Here is an 11,101-nt window from a genome sequence, read left to right on the forward strand (position 1 = left end):
ATGACGTCGTCATTTTTGCTTGCATTTTCGAGGAGCACTTACGTCGGCTGAGAGCCATGCTTGAAGCTCTGAAAACCGCCGGCTTGACACTAAATCCCAAAAAATGCCGATTTGCTTACGACCAGATCAAATTTCTTGGCCATGTCGTCAGCAACGAAGGAGTACGCGCTGACCCAGAGAAGACTGCTGCAGTGAGCACTTTCCCGAGACGATCAGACAAAAAGGCGGTCAGAAGGTTCTTGGGCATTTGCGCCTACTACCGACGTTTCATTCGGAACTTTTCCCACATTGCCGCCATACTAACCCACCTCACTAAGGAAGATGTTCCGTTTGAATGGAAGCATGAGCAACAACAGGCTTTCGAAGAATTCAAAGAAGCGCTTCAGACAACACCTGTTTTTGGGCACTTCGACCAGGAGGCGACGACAGAAATCCACACTGACGCTAGCAACAAGGAGCTTGGTGGGGTACTTATTCAAAACCAGGATGGCGCTGACCGAGTCATTGCATATGCGAGCCGCGTGCTCTCTAGGGCGGAGAGCAATTACTCCACTACTGAGAACGAGTACCTCGCCGTCATTTGGGCTATCACTAAGTTCCGCCCTTATCTTTATGGGCGCCCGTTCCGCGTGGTCACTGACCACCACTCCCTATGCTGGCTGGCCAACCTCAAGGACCCATCTGGCCGTCTAGCATGGTGGAGCCTGAGGCTACAAGAATTCGACGTCACTATAGCGTACAAGTCTGGGAGCAGGCACAGTGATGCCGACTGCCTCTCTCGGGCTCCCATAGGGTCTGGGCAGGCTGTTACCGACGACGATGACGACGCCTTCTTGGGAGCAGTCAATAGTGCGGACATGGTGACACGCCAACGGAGCGACCCTGAGCTCAGGCAGGTGATCGCCTACTTGGACGACCAATTAAGTGCTGTCCCTAGAGCCTTCAAACGTGTTGTACACCCGCTCACTCTTCGGGACAATGGTCTCTACAAGAAGACCTTGCGGCTGGCCGTCGCTCATGGCTCCTGGTCGTGCCGGACAATCTACGCATGGAGATTGTTGAGAGCTGTCACGATGATCCCACTTCGCGACACCTTGGTTACACCTGCACGCTAGCGGGACTAAGGGAAAATTATTATTGGCCTCATCTTCCCAAATCTGTACGTCATTAGACCCGAACATGCCGAGAATGCCAGCGGCGAAAGAGGCCCCCAACACGCCCTGCCGGACTTCTTCAACCGATTGATCCTCCGAAGGCCCCGTTCTAGCAAGTTGGAAAGGTTCTGCTAGGTCCTTTTCCTTTGTCGATTGCACGCAACCGCTGAATAGTTGTGGCAACGGATTGTCTGACCAGATACGCTGAAACCAAAGCCCTTCCATTCGCAAGCACATTGGAAGTAGCTGCTTTCTTTAACCAGCACATTGTTCTACGACATGGTGCACCAGAGGTTCTCATCACCGACCACGGTACCGCGTTTACAGCTCAACTAACGCAAGACATTCTGCGCCTAAGTCACACCAGTCATCGTAGAACTACCGCATACCGCCCTCAAACAAATGGACTGACAGAGCGCCTGAACAAGACTATTACAGACATGATGGCGATGTACGTCGACGTGGAGCATCGAACATGGGACGAGCTTTTACCTTTTGTAACCTTCGCGAACAACACTGCAATCCAGGAGACAACAGGGTTTTCTCCGTTTCACCTGGTTCACGGCAGGCAAGTAACCGCAATGCTGGATGCTATGTTGCCCCTCCTGCCCAATGATGATGCCCACGAGGGCGCTCGGTTAGTCTCTCAGCGCGCAGAGGAGGCCCGGAAATTAGCCAGAATCCGAATTTCCACCCAACAGTCAGTCGACGCTGCTCGCTACAATCTTCGTAGACGTGATGTACACTTTAGTCCTGGAGATAAGGTGTGGATCTGGACACCCGTTCGACGCCGTGGGCTTAGCGAAAAGCTCCTTAAGCATTATTTCGGGCCGTATACAATACTGCGCCGTATCAGCGATGTTAACTACGATGTACTACCGGACACAGTGCGTTCTTCATCCCGACGACCTTTCCGTCCGGACGTTGTACATGTTGTGCGCCTCAAACCCTACTTTGTTCGCTAGTATTCCAGCCGTCACTTCCAGAGTAGTGCATTGCAGTTTACGTATCCACTCGCATCGGGACGATGCGTTTTCGGAAAGGCGGGTAATGCCGCAATCATTAGTATTCATTGACACGGCGGATGGTCAACCCCCGCACTATCATCATCGTCTGACGACCAGAGGAAGACGACGTTGTTTGCTCTCGACAAGCACGCGGTCGCTGTTCTTAGGACCCAACGAGTTCGTGGCAATAAAGCCAATTTCTTCAACCCTAAACCACCAAGGTCCACCGTCCTATCCGTGACAATATACTGACTCTAGGGGGAAAGCGCGCCGCTCGGCCAAAGCATTGGAACCGTACGACACACAGTAACTAACATGACGCAACAATTTGAAAGTTGCGAGCTGAGCTTGTGCTCACCAAAAACTGTGAAAGTGACGGGTATTGATCTGGCAAAGTGCTGCTGTGCCGTGTCCGCATCCGGCTAGCGAAGCATGCCGAGATTAATTGTAACATGGCGGCCCGCTGGCCAGGCGGATTTTGTGTTGGCGGCGTCGACAGCATTGCTTAGTTTATTTCTTGTTGGTAGGTAACGAACGTGTTTTCGTTTTAGCATGTGACTTATATGTAGTGAGACATTTTTGGGCAAGATTGTTGTTAAATCTTTTATTCTAAAAAGAAAGGCCGGAGGCCTTGTGGGGGGGTTGGGATGGTTGAAGGTGTGAAAATGCTCCCACAACACTTGCGGGCGAGCTCGAACGCGACTGATCGCATGCGCGCGGACGCCAAGTAATCAGCTGATACGCACTGAGGCACACAGAAAATGAATCTACGTCATGATCTCCGTGCATTCTTGCACCGTGTCGCTTTATTTCTATTCTGGGACATTATGGGGCGCGCTCAATGCTTTACAAACAAAGTGAAGTGAACTGTGGCTTTAGCTGAATGTGAAACGTTTATTAACACAAAAAAACGTTACGGTATGTGCTAATGCTAATATTTCCGGTGAGTCACGTTAGTCGCGGTATTTTTGAAGCACAGGAACAAAAAAGCGCGGTCAGTCACAGGCCAACGGAGTAGCAGAATGCATGCCCAGGGCAGTATGGGAAATAGTCACCGGTGTCTCGCATTTTAGTTTCTGTCTGTATTCGTCAAGTTCTAGCTGCTTTCCACCACGTCCAAGGGAAATCTTGACGAACTGAATAGGAGTAGTAGTTTGCCGCACAAAGCGAGTAGAGCGAGTAGAACATTCACTAATTGCTACTGATTTAGAAATGAAACTGCGTTTGGTTACATATTTTTTCGTTGTACCTTCACGCACGTTTGCGTGACAATTCGAAGCACGGAGAGTTCTATGAAGTTACATACATGAAACCACTTAAACGGAACGATTATAAAAGCTGCTTTTATTTCTTTTCTAACGGGAAGGACCGCTGGCTGCCACTCTATAGCCTGTAGTGAACTTGCGGTAGTCAAGTGCAGATCGGAATCGCTGTTTAGAGATCAGTTCAGGGGCACTAGATAAGGTGCTTAGCGTGAAGTAACGAATGACAGCACCGAAAGCGCCCGGGGAGGCAATTGAGCGTGCATCCGAGTTGCCCACGTTTTTCTGAGCTGGACACTTACGCACGCACTGCGCCAGTCAGGTGCAAGGGCCCAGCCCTTTTCTAGCGCACTTAAAAAATAAAAACCAAAATTGAACTACAGATTTACTCTTTCTTTCCTTATTACACTGAAAGTTTTTTAAAAGAGCCATGAAGAGAAAACACAAGTTTTGTTTATTCAAAAGACTGCCTTGTTAGAATCCTACTGACACCACTTTTAACGTCAACTTCGCTCAAATAAGCTACAGAGTTAGGAAAAAAGGGAATGACCACGCGACCCCCAGCTCATTTCGGGCAGCACAATCTATGATGTCATACCAGACAGCTCTGCAATTGGCGAAGGGCGGCAAAAGCAAACCCAAATTAGGCAGAGCTTATAATCTTGCCGAACGAGCTATTTGCGCTTAAATTTAGGGCACATTGTTGGTAAAGCACTAAGAATGGTAAGACAAACAGTGGAAGTTATGAAAGCACACGTAAACATAAAAGTACCGATGCGTATACTGCTGCTGGTAATACGCGCACTGTGCTTGGTTTAGCTGCACAGAACTGCGACGCAAGCGACGATGTGTTACGTGACCGTATTTGTCGAGCGAGCACCATGTTTCACGAAACTATTGTCTCCATGAACAAAACAAGCCAGGTGCAAATATCTTCACAAACAAACCAAAGGCAGAAAAGTGCTTGCCGCGGTGTGGTGGCGGCATCTAGGTTCACTAACGGTAAACAGGGCCCTGTGATGTCATTGCAGACCACAAAAACGCAGGATTTAGCGGGAAAATCAAAATTTTAACTTAAGTTAATTATTTCTCAGTGAATTAAGCATCGTTTGCATTCGGACAATTGCTGGGGGCGCTATAAAACACCAAATCGTTTGAATGACACAAACTTGTGTTTTGTCTGCATGGCTCCATTATAGAGCTAGTAATTGTTACCGACGCAATTATTCGTAACTATTTGGCTTCAGTCCTTGTTTTAGTTAAATAATTACTGGGCAACTTTTCAGCGGGCTGAGTACGAGGGCTTTGGCAGCCATGGGAATTGTACCATGTCAGCGCCCACGATTCTTACGGTCTCTGAGCTCGCTTTACCCTCCTGGCGGTAAACATCAGTTGTGCCTTTGTTTTCCGATAGTGGTCGCAAGCAGTCGCACGTTTTCACCGTTCTCTCTGTCTTTTAATCGTGTAGCATGTGTCGCAAAACTGTTAACGCTGCGTCAGATGTGAGCACCGCTACAGTAACGACGACGTGAGTGTGTCGGTGTCCGAATGTGCGTGTGGAGTTTGTAAGCTGTGATAATGCTTGGTCATGTTGCGTACCACGGTGCCGCGAAAACTATGATGGCGATGAAAATGTGCGTGTCTTCACCTCCTCTTCGGACCAAGCAAGAAGGGTTCCATGAATCAAAGCTATCAACCATGCGGACTTCACCCTAGGAAAGGCCTCGGTGGTAAGAAAAACATTCATTTAACTGCAGTGGTTACACCCCCATGAGTGCCAATTGAAAACGCTGCAGGCCGCATGTTGCGAGATAATGCCGGAGTACTGATTCCTTTGGACCGCCTAATTATGTTGAGTCGTAGTGACATAGTATAGCTGACATTAGGTCGCAGAAAATTTATACGTAATTGCCGTCTTTGTATATCTGCGTCCTTCATGTCTCTTTTATAAATTTCAGGTCCTGGAGATTTTATTAGCTTCGTTTTTTCTTATCCCAGTTCTGCGAGCGCCACTTTAAACCATACAGACATTGTAAATACAGCACATTACACAATAAACAACGGAAAAAATACTTGAAGTCACGCTGAAGCTCGCACAGTTGCCACATGATTTATTTCCGACCATACTTCCGACTCCCCGGCGTATCTTTCTGCCCAAATAAAAACGCTGCTCGGGAGGCTCCAGATAAGAAGAGGTCATAGCGAGAGGCAGCTGCTTTACAAGATTCATCAGCAAACCTTTTGATATACACCAAAACGAAAAAGAAAAAAAAAACAATATTTATAATGTTCACTCACTGTTACAGGGTCTGCCATATATAATTGTTTTCAAATTTTCGACAGTGTTTTAATAGCATGACTATATACCCTTCTTTAGTATAACTGTCAATGGTGCCCCAGCATTCAGAAAGGCAGTCAAAGTCACCAAAGACCTCTCTACAATACTGCATTTTCAAGATGTCCAGGTCACCCAACTGGATGGCATGATAATTCCAAAAATTGTGAATAACGTTCGGTGCCTGACATCTCTCCTGGATGCTGTTCAGAGCTTTGATAGGATTCTTGCGTTCCGCAGACCCGAACACAAGACAGGTAGCACACTGAAGCTCGTGCTATCTGTTCTTGAAGACGCAACAACTCTACAAATGGAAGGCGATGAGCGGCAGGATACTTTGACTTTTTTAAAGAAACAAGTCTTTCTCCTTTTGAGCAGGTAAGCCCGCTACTCTTCACAGCTGTTGGAATTTTCAAGCCTCCTATTTACCATCTGTCTTCATGCCTATACCTACTTTATAAACTGCAGTTATCTTGCATTGCCACATAAGTCCACGATCAGACGTGTGCATAATTTACATGTTAATTTCACATGTTGTTAATCCAGCAGCTGAGCTGGAGGATACTTCTTTCCTGCTGGACGCGAAGACGCTCGTGGCTGCAATGAGGGATCATGAGAAGTCCGTCGTTCTCATGATAGATAAACACCATCTACAGGCATATTTTCATTACAAGGGTGGCACGATTCTCCGCACTGCCAGCAACAATTCAAAATGCAGCACGGACATCTCACGACCCGCCGCGTTGGCTCAGTGGCTAAGGCGTTCTGCTGCTGAGCGCGAGGTCGCGGGTTCGTGCTCCTCTTACAACACCCTCTTTTTACTTCATGAGCTGAAGATTGCACTCAGTACTTGTAATCCTTCAGCTCCAGGTGGAGAAAACATTACATACACTATGATACAACACTTACATGCAGATACACTTGAAACAATCCTTCAATACAACAAAATATTTCTTTCGGGGCGCCTTCCAGGGTTTTGGAGGGAGGCCATCGTAGTTGCGTTTTTGAAGGAGTGGGAGGACCCTTCCTCTCCCGCAAGTTACTATCCCATTTCCCTGACAAGCTGCCTGTGTAAGCTTTTTGAGAAGATGGTAAATAGAAAACTGATGTACTTTCTTGAGTACAATAGCCTTCTCGAGAGCTTCCAGGCCGGATTCAGGGTGGGACGATTCAGCAACAATCAACTAGTTGGATTAGAGCCGTATGTAAAAGATGCTTTCCTCCACAAGCAGTATTGTATGACAGTATCCTTTGACCTGGAAAAAAGCCTATGATACCGCGTGGCGGTACGGCATCCTCAGTGACCTGAAGTCCTTTGGCATGTCGGGTAATACGATAAACACGCTTGCCAGTTACTTGTCCGAAAGAACCTGTCGTGTAAGAGAGGGAAGTGCGCTTTCTCGGCTTTATGTGCAGTGAAATGGCGTGCCGCAAGGCGGAGGTTTGAGTTACACTTTGTTTATTGTAAAAAATAAATTCACTCAGAAAGGCATTTGCACCATCAGTTCCCTGTTCAATTTATGTAGACGACTTAAAATTATCCTTTAAATCTTGTAACCTGTCTATCTGTGAGCGCCAAGCCCAGCTTGGTGTTAACAAGATGGCTGCCTGGACAGATATCAACGGTTGTAAATTTAATCCAGGAACGTGTACTTGTGCTTTGTTTTCGAAAAGGCGTGGCATTCGGCCGGACCAAGACATTAAACTCAATGGTGCCTCTATTTCAGTCAGAAATGAACACAAGTTCCTAAATGTAGTCTTTGCTAAAAAGCTCACACTCGGCCCACGTATCAAGCAACTTAGATATAAATGCTCAAAGGCTATGGCTATACTCAAGGTTCTCTCACATACTTCATATGACGCTGACAAACAACTTCTTTTACGTATTTTTACTTGCCTAATAGGTTCACGATTGGACTACGGCAGCGTTGTTTATGGGTCAGCAAGAAAATCCCTCAAAATGCTGGACCGAGTGCTTCATCTGGGGCTCCGCCTGGGATGTGGCAACTTCCGCACTATCTCGGTAGAAAGTCTCTATGTGGAGTGTAATAAATGGAACCTACAACGTCAGCGAGCATACACAGACCTGATTTATGCTTTTAAAATCTCATCAATGCCTCACCATCCTTTCAAGTCAGATGTTTACTATACATTTATAACTAAACTCCTAAATCGACTTCCATTCTCTGCACCCTTGTCTCACAGAGTTAAAGAGGAAGCGCCTGAGCTTCCTGTATTATTTTTAGATACCATCAAAACTTCTAACAGATTAATAGCACCTTGGAATCTCCCCCCTGTATTATGCGAGACATCTTATACTCATATAGAGAAAAAAACCGAGCGCCCACATGCCCAATTCTGCAGCACTTCTTGTATCTGTAGCAGAAATACCAGTGTCCTGAATTCTATAGGCACCGGTCACTGCTCAGAGGGCGCGACGAATAAGTACACCCTGGGCCACCCGCGGAAGCTTGAGCTAACTTTGGGTCGGTGAGAGCCATACAGCGGCTGCGCGTTCATATATTCGGCACCTCTCGGTTGTTTGTTTTTGCGATTCTGCGATTGTTTCTGAAAGGTGTCTCATGCTTTAAAACTGTTCTGGCAAATAGTTTCCCTATGTCTCAAGTGCGTCTGTGCGATTTCCGGACAATTACGGGGCTGAACTACTACTGACGGCCTCGCATGAGCGAGAAGTTAGAGATTGCACGTTCCCGCGCGCGTGTACGCCGTGAAAGACATTGATGGAACAGACATTGTGGCGAAGTCCCATTCAGCAAGGGAAGCTTATTTGCAGCGCCAATTCAGGTCAGTATGAATTTTTTTCTTGTATCACAGCCTAATAAAGTGACCCCAGCGTATACAACGGTGCTCCACAACAGAAGCGTGTTTGTGTTGTTTCCTCTGTTCGCGCAACCACACTAGTGTTACTTTTTCGGTTGCCCTTCTTCAGCTCGGCTGGTGTTGTCACTATTTGAGAACAAATTCCGAACGTTATTAGTTCATGACAAAGTAAACGCAGTTCCACACAGTTGGAAATCTGCTGCGGAGCTGCGGCTGTCTTTACGAAGATTCCGTTTACTTTCGGCTTCTATCTTGTGAGTAATGTTGGGGTCGCCTTAGCGGCTAATTGTGATTCAGTTTGTTAAGGCCGTTCGGAATTCTCCAAGAAAGTATTTCCACCTCCTCCCGATCCTCTGCTTAAACAATAATAACCTCAAATTTCAGAGTGCGCAAAACGCATTAAAGAAGTTAGCGCGAGTAAATGCAAACTTGCCTTTGACAGCTTGCCACGCTCTCGCTTGGAATGCGTGGCCGAACTCTGCACTTCGTGGAACAAAGTAGGGCAGTAAGCGAGATGCGTATTGACCGTCTCGACATTGTTTTGGCATCTCCCGCTCATTGCTGTGAACACGTAACAATATTATTGTGCCGCCTTTTGGCATCAATTCGGTTCTGTGAATGTTGCTAAAAGAAGGTTACTGCTGATAAAAAAAATAGTGGCGGAAGCCGTAATACCCTGTGTTAAGCAACTACTACGACGGCATGCGATTCATCGCAGCGCGCCATGTGTATGGAACACTGAAAAAAACGTTTTAGTTTTACGGCCCTTCGTGTCTGCACTCCGCATAAACCATCACCGTACTCATAATTTTACTTCTTCAACTGACAAAAAATGTCATGGCTTTTTTACTCCTAAAATCCCATTTCTTGTGACGCCTCTTCTCCACGGCTGCCCGAGAAACCTGTACAGAGCGATTGGCACGCTGCCTTTCGCGATTGTGGCTGTCTTTTACGCAGCAGTAGCGGCGCTGCCACTAATTCTTTCCAGCCCCATTTTGATCCTTTCGGACCCTGCAACTTGAAATCATAACTATGTTTCTTAAAAACATTCCGCCACACAACGTCGAGCCGCACGCAGCGCGCGTGTTTTTACGTAGGTAGGCTAAACGCCCGGTCGCGTCATCCACCGACCCAGAGTTGCTAAGCGGCGGCGAGAGGCGGTGCTGTAGTCGCGCGCGAACTTCGGTTTTCGGTGCCAAACTGACGCCTCCAAAACAGCCACTTCTGTGTCATGCTCTGCGCATGAACACAGCTTTATTGTCAGTAGAACTCTGAATAGTTATACTAGTATCAGAGTCTTTCATTGCTTCTCTGGTCATGAAACTCTCGCCCAATTTTCGTACGAGGGCAAAGGCTTCCGCGAGTGGCGCCACCGCAGATCAGAGGGCATCGGGCGGCCGCCGCTGCTCTGTAGCCAGACCGGCATCCAGGAACGCAGTAGCAGCACGCTCCTTCGCACCAAATGTTTTGCCACTCACAAAATGATAGGTCCATTTGGGCGGCCCACGACACGTAATGCGAAAGCGCACTGCTGATAAGGCGGCGAGCGTATGTTTTCCTTTCTCCTTGGTCCGTTTCCTGCCAAACGCGCTCTGACCACGCCCCCGCTGCCCTCCGATCAACACCAGCGCCGCGGCGCGGCAGCGTACGAAGCTCTCCCATAGCGTGGTGGCGAAGTTTCATGACCAGAAAGGCATCGAAGGACTCTGCTAGTATCTTTACGGCAGAGGCCTATGGTATACTTCTTGTTGCTAATCATATCGTTCGAAGTCATAGTCCGAAATTCATTATCTATACAGATTCCCTAAGTGTTGTGCGTGCATTATCGCCAACAATTTCTTCCAAAAACCATGTACTTAATCTTGTCCTCAATGCCATTATGTCTGTTTATTGTTACAAATTCAAACTGGTTCTTTTCTGGGTCCCTAGGCACTGTGGAACGAAGCCGCTGGTCAAATGGCCGCTACTGCTACACTCTTGAATAGAGTAGACATATTAGGGGACGACCCCATAATTACCCACAAGCGTACTTTTAAGTTTTTAGCCAGTCCAGGTTTTACACCTCATGATTTACCATGCATGATGACACCCTCGCCCTTTACACATGTCGTCTACACTGTTTTTATGCCATTTCACGTAATTTTTTTATATTCTTTACATTTTCTATCACTTCGTCCTCATAAAATAAACTTTCCATGGCGCTCTTTGCCCTTATTTGGCCTTGCACCATAAAAACCCAATCATCATCAATATATCTGTCGTTATTAGAGTGAAAACATCTGGTTGGCTTTAAATAACAAATGCGTCAGCTACCCATTTAATGCAACTGATGTGCTGCACCACATTTTGTTGAAGGATCACCGACGCGAAATTTTCGTGTCACGGTTTTTTCGCTGCTATGCGTGCCTACCAGTAACTAATCATATAGTGGCCCATTAAACGGTCGATTGTAGTGTAAACATTTATTTACAGCATCATTTATTGGTTTAAGTTTTGTTTTCG

This window comes from Haemaphysalis longicornis, unplaced genomic scaffold (assembly GCF_048455015.1).
Source record: "Haemaphysalis longicornis isolate Haplotype H1 unplaced genomic scaffold, Haemaphysalis longicornis Haplotype H1 scaffold_2, whole genome shotgun sequence".
Classification (NCBI taxonomy): domain Eukaryota; kingdom Metazoa; phylum Arthropoda; class Arachnida; order Ixodida; family Ixodidae; genus Haemaphysalis; species Haemaphysalis longicornis.